Source organism: Falco punctatus (genome assembly GCF_963210335.1).
Source record: "Falco punctatus genome assembly, chromosome: 3".
In the NCBI taxonomy this organism is placed as follows: Eukaryota; Metazoa; Chordata; class Aves; order Falconiformes; family Falconidae; genus Falco; species Falco punctatus.
This window is the reverse complement of record NC_137582.1, coordinates 14,000,143-14,009,814: the sequence shown is the minus strand read 5'-3', so window position 1 is coordinate 14,009,814 and position 9,672 is coordinate 14,000,143. Positions and strand designations below refer to the sequence as shown.

The 9,672-nt window shown below is 63.0% G+C and overlaps 1 protein-coding gene across 1 annotated transcript in view; it reads right to left on the bottom strand.

The window, feature by feature from the left end:
- BOP1 (BOP1 ribosomal biogenesis factor) overlaps window positions 1-9,672 on the bottom strand; it is a 69,931-nt gene that overhangs the window by 28,239 nt on the left and 32,020 nt on the right. The gene's annotated exons all lie outside the window — the stretch shown is intronic.

Genomic DNA, 9,672 nt, shown 5'->3' with positions numbered 1-9,672 from the left:
CGCAGGGCAGCTCGGGCATGGAGCTGGCGGTGCAGTGCGTGGTGTGCACAGCCCCTCCGGCAGCACCCCCGTGTCCCTGCCCCCGGGACGGGGGCCTGCACGCTGCTGCCGTTGCTCCCGATCCCCTCCACACACCTCCCCCAGCCCCTTCTCTGCTGCCCTTCGGCAACGTGTGCAGCTGGCAAGCTATTAAAATAATGCAGGTGAAAATTATAGGTTAGCTAGTAAAGCCTTACAGAGGTCTCAAGAAGAAAGGAAAAGGGTCTTTAAACACACCTTTCTGGCGGCTGGGGAAACAGAGCTGCCCCAGGGCGTGCTGCAGCCCTCCTAGCTTCGAGGCTGGCCAGCTGCAGGGCCAGCAGAGCTCAGGCACCCCTGCCCCTCACCTGACCCCCGGCATCGCTCCCCCGGCACCCCTTCCCCTCGCCTGACCCCCCTGCTCCCTGCAGCATTGGCTCACGAGCGCTCAGGGGGCCAGCAGGTCTCCGACCCACTCCCCACGGCATGGAGCCGCCTGCCTCCGCCCAGCGCCGCTGCCAAGGGCTCAAGCAATCCGGGAGCATCCCCATGGGTCCCTGGTGCCTGTCACCGCACTGCCGGGCACCGGCCCAGCGGGCTCGCCAAGTGTTTTCCTCTCCCTGCTGTTCTGCAAAAGGCCAGAAGCTGCAGAGGAAAACGAGCGGTTGAGGTGCCGAAGGAGGCGACGCAGCCAGCCACCAGCACGCACGAGCAGAAGCAATGCAAGGGGAGGATGCTCTTGAGCTCCTTGCAAGGGGCCCAGCTGCCCCCCGCCACGGCGAGCACAGGAAAAATCCTGTCCCAGAGCTGCAGCACCGACCACAGCAGGGTCAGCTGAAGCAGGCTGCTCAGGATCCCACAGGACAATGGGGCCGTGTCCAGCTGGGTTTGAGCATCTCCAGGGTAGAGATGCCACAACCTCCCCAGGCACAGGTGGAAAAGGGGATGAAACCTCCCTTAGGCAGCTTTTCCCAAACACTCCGTACTGCTGAGGCTGCAGAAACCTGCCCTCCAGGGAGAACCCTGTCCGTCCCACGCATGTTCTGGGCTGCTGGGGTTCAAGTCCAGCCTGCTTATCTCCTGCATTTACCAGACAGGGAAAGAATTGGCTCCAGACAAGCTGGGGATGCCGCCCCTCTCGGTCCCAGTGCCAGGGGAGTCCCCGGGACTGTCCCAGCAGGGAACTGGCGATGCAGGAAGATGCTCCGGATGGACGGAGCTCGCTCACGGCGGCGACAGCCGGGGGACCAGGGCAGAAGGGCTTTACCATGGCAGGCTGGAAGCTGGAGGAGCGGCACAGCACAATGCCTTGGGGAGCTGCCGGCGCAGCAGCTGGTGGGGCACACATTGGCCGGTACTCGGGGATGGAGCGGGGCCAGCACAGCCCGGCAGCTCTCCAGAGAGCTCCGGCCGCAGGGGCCAGGGAGAGGATCCTGCCCCACGGCTTCAGGTGCAAGGAGAGGCAGAGGCAGCCGCTGCGTGCTCGGTGCTCGCCGGCAGCCAAAGCAGCTCAGGAAAAGCTGAGCGGGAAGCAGCAGGGCCAGGGCTCCGAGAGCACGGGCAGGAGCAGCCCCATGCCTGCACGGCAGCCGGGAGCGCTGCTGGGGAGCTGGGTGTGCTACTGGGGAGCTGGGATTGCTGCTGAGGAGCTGGGAATGCTGCTGGGGAGCTGGGACCACTATTGGGGAGCTGGGAGTGCTACTGGGGAGCTGGGATCGCTGCTGAGGAGCTGGGAGTGCTGCTGAGGAGCTGGGAGCACTGCTGGGGAGCTGGGAGTGCTGCTGAGGAGCTGGGAGTGCTGCTGGGGAGCTGGGAGTACTACTGAGGAGCCGGGAGTACTACTAGGGAGCTGGGAGTGCTACTGAGGAGCTGGGATTGCTACTGGGGAGCTGGCATCATTGCTGGGGAGCTGGGAGTGCTGCTGGGGAGCTGGGAGTGCTACTGGGGAAGCAGGAGTGCTTCTGGGGAAGCAGGAGTGCTTCTGGGGATCACTGCTGTGAGTCTGGGATGATCTGGGGCAGGAGTGCCACTGGCCTTTTCAGCTCCAGCACCTTTCCAGATCCCCAGTTAACTGCTTACTGGTATTCTACCTGCTGACAGATCCCTAGGGAAAGCCACACAAATGCAGCCTGGAAAAATGCTTTCCAGCAAGCATATGGTGACTAACCTAAGTAATCCAAGTTCTGCGTTAGTCAGCATGCTCTGAGAGCAGCCGGGTCTGGGTGCAGCACTTGCTGGTAACCAGCAGCACATTCCCAGCCTGGGCACTGGCCTGTGCCACACGTGGGGCTGGCCAGGCAAGGGGCCGGGCTGGCAAGAGGCGTGGAGATGGCACAGCCACACTCACCCCAGGGAAAGCAGACAGCCATTCAGGGCCACTGGAAGGATGCTGGGAGCCTCTGAAAAGACAAATGCACCATATCACACACGCAGTAACCAGAGTCCTGCCAGGCACAGCATCACCGAGGCACAGCATCACCCGTACAGCCTGACCCAGCTAGAGGAGGCTGCCCGGAGCTCCACGACAGCCCCAGGCAGTTGTTTCTGCTCCCAATCATATGCTGGGAGCGAGGAGAGACAACCTGCCACTAGGGGAAACCCTGCATGCGACAGGGCAGGACCAGGGATGAAGAACATGAGATTGCAGGTCCCGTTCCCCCAGAGAGACCACAGCACATGCGGGTTTGCATGCAGACGGGTTTCAGAAAGGGGAGATGGGTCTCGCCACCGGGTTTCAGAAAGAGGAGATGGGTCTCGCCACCACAAGGAGGGCTCCAGGGCAGGAGCAGCAGTGCCTGGGGGGACCTGGCCCCTCCCTGGGCCATCATCCTTCCTTGCCGGTCCTCCCCAGGGCTCCTCCTCCCTCCGCACCCCAGCAAGAAGGGGAAAGCGTGGCTGCAGACTTGCCAGTCGGTGGGATTTTCTCCTTGCGCAGGCATGCACTAACTCTGTTTACGAGTGCTCAGCCTTCGGCCCCGGGGGACAAGTGAAATGATAAAAAAAGAAAGAGAAGAAAGCCCAAACACGCCCGCGCACACCCACAGGCACGGCAGGTCTCAAACGCTCCAGCTCAGCTCCGGGGATCAATTTCCCCAGCTATTCCACACGGCTGCGGGGCTCCGGGGAGCTCTAAAAACAGGAAGCCAGTGGTGTAATTTTGAAGGAAATTCTCAAAGCCAAGCCATTAAGGGCTAAAAAGGAGGCTGCATCCAATTCGATCGGAATAGAACAAAATAAAAAACATCATAATGGCAGGTTCAATATTGAGAGTAACCCAATTCCAGATTTCCTCTGCTTAATCCTGCAGGAACCCGCAGATGGCTGGGGGAGGGGGCCGTGCCCAGGCAGTCTGGCGGGGCCGACGCTGCCATTCCTGTGTCCCCAGTGCCACCGGGAAGCCGCATGGCACCGGGATCAAGCACCTCCTTGTGCCGGTACGAGATGGGGTGCTCTCCTGTGTGGTCAGCCCTGCTGCCAAACAGCCCCTTCCGAAACAGCGACTACCTGCAGCTCTCCCGGTTTACGGCTTAAGGCAGAGCTCTGGCTTCACACCGAGCAAGCCGGGGCCCTCCACCGATGAAAGGTCCCTGCTGCTCGCTCAGGCTGACGGCGGGCTGCTCCTCTCCCGCAGCGAGGCGAGTGCTGCGCCCTCGGATGCTCTCCCCTCCGCCCAAACGGGCTGTTGTCCCACTGCCCCTTCCCAGCAGCCCGGCTGAAGCCACACTGGCTGCCCCGTGCTCTCCCACCGCCATGTGCGCAGGGAGGGCTGCTGGGGCACACCGAGGTGGGGAGAACAAGAGGGGTCTTACCGCAGGGCATGCTGCTGGCCACCCTGGGAGAAGCGCAGACACCACCCTCATGCCTGTCGCTCCCTAAGAAACCTCCCGCTCTGGCTGACGCACCTCTGTCGCTTGCTGTGTGGAGCAGTGTGACTGTATTGGAGCCCCCGGGGCCGAGTGAGCGGGGCTGTGCCTCCCTAGCCCCCCTCTCATAAGGCTGCAGGTACCCCGGGACCTGGAGCGGTTTTAGGATGCGCACCAGGGCTGGGAGAGGCGGGGAAGCTAAAAAGCAGGTGAAACCTGAAAGCAGCCAGGGTGAGAGCACCTTGCTCTGCGCCATGTTTAATGTATCTGCCGCATCTGGAGCCCCAGCCCTCGGCCAGGACGCTGCCTTTCCCTGCCCTGGCCAAAGAGCTGCACGCCCGGCGCAGGGTGGGACTTGTGGGGAAGGATGCACAGCCCTCCTGTCACAGCCGTGCCTCTGTGGGCTCCCAGCCTCCGTGGGCCAGTGGGGTAGCACGCAGCAGCACTGGCCGTCCCACCGTGGGCGCCTCGCTGCTCATGCCGCCAGCCCTCAGAGGGGTCCCACGTCCACAGCAGCAGAAAGCCTGGCCTGGGCGAGCCCCCCACTCACAACTACCTGTCCCCAGGCTTGAGGGAATGAGCTGCTGCACTCACCACATGATCCATCACAAGGTGCTCCCTGCCTGCATCCCTGCTTAGCACCTGCGAGGCTGCCAGGAAACACATGTGACCCCGCTGGTATGGCTCGGCAGGCCTTTCTTCCTCTGATTTAGTTGCTGTTAGCTTTTTTCCCACCCTCCCCCTTGCCTCACTCCACTGCCTGCCCTCCTTGCTGAATGCTTGCCAGCTGGGACTCACCAGCCCCGCTCCCCCGAGCAGGGGCAGGTGCCGCCCCGAGCCCCCCCGGGGAGCCAGGACCCCCGAGCCCCTCGCCGCCCCGACTCCGATCCTATCGCTGGGCCACACGGCCGCGCTCCCCGGCAGCGGCAAGCGCTCCCGGTTCGTGCCCCGCGGTCTCCCCGTCCCCGACAGTGGCCTGCGTGCCCCCTCCCCACTGCTGCCCCCCCACCGCCCCGGCCCCCTCCCAAAGCAGCTCCAGCTGTCAGTGGCTCGATGGGAAGTGCAGGTACGCTGCTGGCTCCCTGCCCGTCTCCCCTGTGTCTGTCTGGTGAAAGAGGAAGCCAGTCCACCTCTGGAATCCTTCACTCTCTCCTCGTTCCTGCTCTCCCCGCGTCTCCCCCGGGGATTCGGGGTCAGCCTCTCTCTCTCGGTCTCTCTTTTTTCCCTTGCCCCTATCAGATTACAATGCATGCAGTGTTCGCTCCAAATCCCCCACTGCACGTTAATTCTGTTCCTCTGTCTCTAACTACCAAACTGCTTTCCTGTGCCTCCTGTCTTTCCATTCCTCCTCCGCTATTTTTTATCTCTGACAAATAGAGCACGTCAGCTCCAATTGGAGTGAGCGGGATGGGGAAGGGGCTGTGGGAGCAGCCAGGAGCCACGGAGGAGGGCGAGTGAGCGGGGAGCCAGCACAGGGGGTCCCAGCAGGCAGAGACACGCGGCTCCCCAGCTCCGTCCACCGAATCCCAGTCACTGCCAGTGCTCAGATGGGACATCCCAGAACAAAGAGCTCAGAGCAGGGCCCCCGGGCTTGGAGGCCACCCGAAGCAGCCAAGACCTCCCACACAATCTGTCATCCTCACCTGCCTCAGTTTCCCTCTAGCACACAGGGCCGGCTCTCCCCAAGGGCTGAGAACACGTGTCCAGCGCCTGAGCTGGCCTCTAGGCGCTTTGCTCCTGCCCAGAAGCTGAGCGGGACTGCAAGGCAGGGCATGGAGCAGCACAACTCCGAGCAAACGTGGGGCTCCCCTGGCCTGCACAAGGCTGCAGAGGGTCAGCCTGAGGCTGCACCGGGTAGCTGGGGATCTGAAGGGGGGTCTCCTAGCCTAGGAGGAAGCCCAGAGCAGAGCACAGGGCTATGGAAGCAGGATTCAGAGACTTTCAGCACTTCTTGATGGGACAGATGGATGGACCCGGGTCTCTGCCGCTCCGAGCACAGGCCACCTCCTCCCAAAGGCAAGGCAGCGGGCGCCTGGCCGCAGCCCAAGCCCCTGGCACTGGGCAGCAGCGGTTGGCTCTGCCAGGGATCCTCCTTCCCTACAAGGGGCACTGGGACATGGGCTACCCTGTGTCCTCACCCTGGCTGTCCCACGGGGCAGGGGATGAGCAGCAGCCTGGCTGAGGACCCAGCCTGTGACGGGGCAGCACAGGGGGCAGCAGCCTCTGCAGCCCCCCCGCCCCCCCAATCCATGCCCATGCCCTGCAGAGGAGCACCCTGGCCCTGACCTTCCTCAAGGCAGCTGAGCAGTGAAGCAGAAGGCACAAGGGGGTGCAGACCAGTGGGAAAGGCAGCAGGCTGTCACCCCTGCACTCCTGTCAGCTCCTGCCCCAGCAGGGCACCGCAGCACATCAGCCCGCTGCCCCTGGACGGGGCTGGGTGCAGAGGGAGCCAGAGCAGGAGGGCGACGGAGGTGGGGGGTGGGATTCCCCCCACAGGAACCGCAGCGGTTAATGAGGGGGAAAGCCATCACCGGGGCTGAGGGGGAAGGCAGAGGCTGCACCGTGCCCTCCCCCAGCCCTCCCTGATTTACGGGGGGGTGTTTTCTTTAGCAAACCCAGCTGCCGGTGGCCTTCCTGCCGATGCCTTTTACCCCGCTCTGCACCTGGAGAGGCTGGGGAGGCAGGGATGGCCCGTCCTCCCCCTGCACGGAGCTGGGAAGGGGCAGAGGGGATCACTCCTACGTGCGGGAGGAGGGGAAAGGCGAGGGAGCCAATATCTTCTCAGTGGTGCCCACTGCCAAGGCTGTGGGCACAAATGAAGACAACGTGAAATTCAACCCGAACACAAGACAACACTTTTTTTACAGCGAGGTTGGTCAAGCTGTGGCCTGCAGTGGAGTCCCCATCCTTGGAGACATTCAGAACCTGCCTGGACACGGTCCTGGACAGCCTGCTCCAGCTGACCCTGCCCCAGCCAAGGGCTGGACCAGACAGACTCCAGCAGCCCCCGCCAGCCCCAGCCGCTCCGGGGTTCAGTGCTGGGGGCTGAGACCCCAGAGAGACCCCTCTCCTCCCACAGGGGGAGCAAGCTTGGGCCTCGAGCAATTTAGACGGTAACCGCTAGGTTTCAGAGTGAACAGGGGCTCACGTAGCAAGGGACGGCAGCCTGCGAGTCGCTGCCACCACACAGGCCCAGCAGCGCAGCTGAGACCCGCTTCGCATCCAACAGCAGCAAGGACTATAAACCTCCATAAAAACAGCTGAACTATCGCCCCAGTCGGTGCAGAGCTGGGTCTGTGCTCCTGCCACCCCTCCGGGAAGGTCCCCTCGTCTGGCAGGTTGGAAGTGTTCCTGGATGTGCCAGTGGGGAAGTCCTGGGACTTCCCGGCGCGACCTTTCTCACCAACAGCACGTGCCAGAAGGTAAGTTCTGCTGGGAGAGGCAGAAAAGAGCCCAGCCTGCCTCAGCCCTCCCCACACCACCTACCTCGCTCCTGCTCCTCCACAGCCATGCCGGGAGGCCATGCAAAGAACAGCAGCAAAACCCAGCGCAGTGCCTGCAGCTGAGCTCACCCTGGGACCAGCCGCGGCCACGGGACCACCCATAGCCACAGGACCCGGCACAGCCACGGGACCAGGCGCAGCAACAGGACTGGCCACGGCCACGGGACCAGCCATGGCCACAGAACCCGGCACAGCCACAGGACCAGCCGCAGCCACGGGACTGGCCACAGCCATGGGACCAGCCATGGCCACAGGACCAGCCACGGCCACGGGACCAGCTGTGGCCATGGCCCATGCTCACAACTCTGCCCGCTACCAGGGGCTGCAGCGTGCGGGGGCCGGTCTCCCCCTCCCTCCCCACCTCCAATATTTCCGTGCTGATTTACTGCCCACAGAAAAAGTTTCCCTCTCTGAATCCAAGATTCCTTGTGTTTTGGCTCCTGCTCCCGCAAACCCGAATCAACTGTTAATTTTGGCAAGCCCCCTTCTTCGCTCTGACCATGGTCGGACTTTTCCATTCTCAACACCTTGGGAGCTGTTCCCGGGGGGGTGGGGGGGGGCACAGGCATCCCCTTCTCTTCCTGGGCACTCTGCCCTCCCTGTTACAAACCAAGGACTGGGAGGACCTGCTGCTGCTGCTGCTGCCGCTGCTGCCATGAGGGCTGACACTCAGCCGAGTCAAACCCAGAGCCCCCTGCTCCCCACCCTGCTCTGGGCTGGTGTTTACTGTTACGTTACTGGCAGAGCTCAGGAGTGAGCCAGGTAGGTCTGAAGAGGTCCCACTTCAGCAGCCAGCCCGGAGCCGTGGTCTTCTCTGGCCCAGTGGGCAACCGCCCAGTGCGGCAAAGAGGAGCTTGGCTCGGCTCCGGTAGCTCCAAGCGGGGAGCAGCTGTCTGGCAGGGGAGGCCATGGAGATCCACCAGCAGAGCTGGGGGAAGAGAAACCACAGCAAGCAGTCACTTTGTGGGGGAACCCGTGGCTAAACAGATTTGCAAGTTGCCCCACAAACACATCCAGCACCAACGGAGGGCAAGAGGCGCCCGCCGCACCCTGCGCTGCTCCCAGGGGTGAGGGCTGAGGGCCCCAAGCGCTGTGGGAGCCCTGGAGGTGCCGCCGCGTCCCTCGCTGGGATGCCAAGTCCTTGTGCTGGCCTGCGCACAGATCCCCCCTCCTTGCGGCCAAGCGCTGCCTTATAAAGGAGCCGCCCACATCTCGCTTCTGTGCAGAGCAGGCCCAGCTCGTTAAAGATTATGAGATGTAAAGGCACAGCGCAGGCCCCCTGCCTCGGCGTCTTCCCAAGCAGGGCAAGGGGGATGGGATGGAAGAGAGGGATGGGGTGACAGGGCCACCGGCGTGCAGCGTCCCGGGGATGCGCAGCCCACACTCCCAAAGCACGGAACTTTCTCAGTACTGGCCTCCCCCTCTCTCGGTGGGCTCGGAGATGCCCCTGCTGTCCCTTACACCCAGTCTCCCCTGGAGAAGGGAACAAGGCAGACGCAGGCGGGCTCCGTCCTCCAGCTGGTTTCAATCATGCCCAGCAAACCCCTCCCGGGACCCTCTCTCCCAACCATCTGGGAGCAGAGCTAAATGCGGATGAAAGGAAACCCTGCGCAAGCCCTCCCTGCAGAATGCCGGGCGGCAGGTCTGGCAAAGGCAGCAGAAAGCCCCTCTCACCCAGCCGCCCCCTCCAGCACGTTAGATACGCACCTGCATCCCCCCCAGCTCCCCCTCCTCGCCCAAGCCCTGCTCCGCAACCCAAGGAAGGATTAGCCGGCACAGCAGGAGCAGCACGCGATCCAGCACCACTGCTCGCAGGGACCTGCCAGAAGGAAAGAGCAGAGTCTTCCATGTCAACATTCCTCCTGCTTAGGAAAACACGGCCCATTCCCCTGAATAGCCTATTAAAGAGAGATTTCCTGCCGGGTGGTGGAAAGAAAGCAGAGGGAGGTACCGGAGCCCGGCCAAGATCGGGGATGCGTGATACAACTGACCGATGGCCGCTGCACCGGCCCCAGGCAGGGCCCAGCTTGAGACAAGCGGCTCCTCCGCATGTCTAGAGGCGATGAAGATGCCATCAGGAGTGAGCAGAGAGGGCTCCATGTCCCACACCACACCAGCTCCTCTCACCGCATCACGCACCAGGAGAAACAGCTCTGACAAGTGCTGTCTGGCTGAGAAGCCTCCCCGGCTCTGTTTTCCTCCTGCTGCACAGGATGGTTTTCCCTGTACCGTCCCAGCTGTATCCCAGGATCAGTCACACACCAGAGGACACTGAGGAGGCACGTTTG